Genomic DNA, 1,016 nt, shown 5'->3' on the forward strand with positions numbered 1-1,016 from the left:
AGTAGGCGATACCATATTCAAACATTTACGTAGGCTTTCCTTCCACAATTTCACTCGACCTCCTCTGTTTGCCAATCAATATGATGAATATAACATTTTGATTCTCAAATTTAATTTCCTTCGTTCTTGATAGAAGATTTTAATCAGTATTACATGTACATGTTTTTATGCTTTCCTCTGCCTCTGTTCCTCCTTACGCTTCAGCCTGGCGCTGATGATCCTGTCTGTGCAACGGTCGCAAGGACTTTGAGTAATTATAGTTATCTGAATGTTGTAGCTCCCACCGCCAAAGTACTTTCCTTTTAATAATAGAGAACGTGTTTGCATTCCTTTTTAGTACTTAGCCTAAACGTTTCCTTGAAGTACAAATCACTTTTCCTATGTTAATATCATCTTCCTTAAAGTTTAAACTGTATTCTTCTATTGTAAATTCATAAAAACTGTGTTGATTTTCCCTTGATATTTTCACGCAGTCAGCCTGCGCAAAAATAATAACTTACTAAAACAAAACAAAAATTGACGCCAGTTTAACTGAAACAATTTTTTTTTGCCTGCCAAATTCTTTAATAAAATAGTCGCAATTTCAGTTACGTAACTTTATCTTAATATCGTATAATTATAACCAGTAAAACATTTAATAGATTGATTCCAACAAATATGTATCTCGCCTTCAAGTTACTTAGTCAGCCTACACGTGAGCAGCAATAACAGCTAAAAGATAAAGCCCCCGCATCTGTGTTTTGCCAAAGGGACTCCCAAAGGTAATAAGAAGTAGTAACGACCCCTCAGCCTACCTCTGGCGCCTACAAACTATAGCATTTTGGTCGTCACGAAATTTCGCAATTAAAATGGTAAACTTTGTAATATTTTACGATCCTACTTCCCTGCTGCAACCTTTGTGTCGTCAAGTGGCTTGACTGTAGACATTATGAGAATAAAGGTTAAGACCTTGCTTAAATATCTCTCCTTGCCCAGTTTCAAGTAGACAACCTTTCCTTTGTTGTTGGCTTGTCAGG

The 1,016-nt window shown here is 36.3% G+C and overlaps 1 protein-coding gene across 1 annotated transcript in view; it reads right to left on the reverse strand.

Moving 5' to 3' along the window:
* Nucleotides 1-1,016, reverse strand: part of LOC119590419 (relaxin receptor 1-like) — a 76,537-nt gene that overhangs the window by 68,972 nt on the left and 6,549 nt on the right. The gene's annotated exons all lie outside the window — the stretch shown is intronic.

Source organism: Penaeus monodon, chromosome 27 (assembly GCF_015228065.2).
Source record: "Penaeus monodon isolate SGIC_2016 chromosome 27, NSTDA_Pmon_1, whole genome shotgun sequence".
Lineage (NCBI taxonomy): Eukaryota > Metazoa > Arthropoda > Malacostraca > Decapoda > Penaeidae > Penaeus > Penaeus monodon.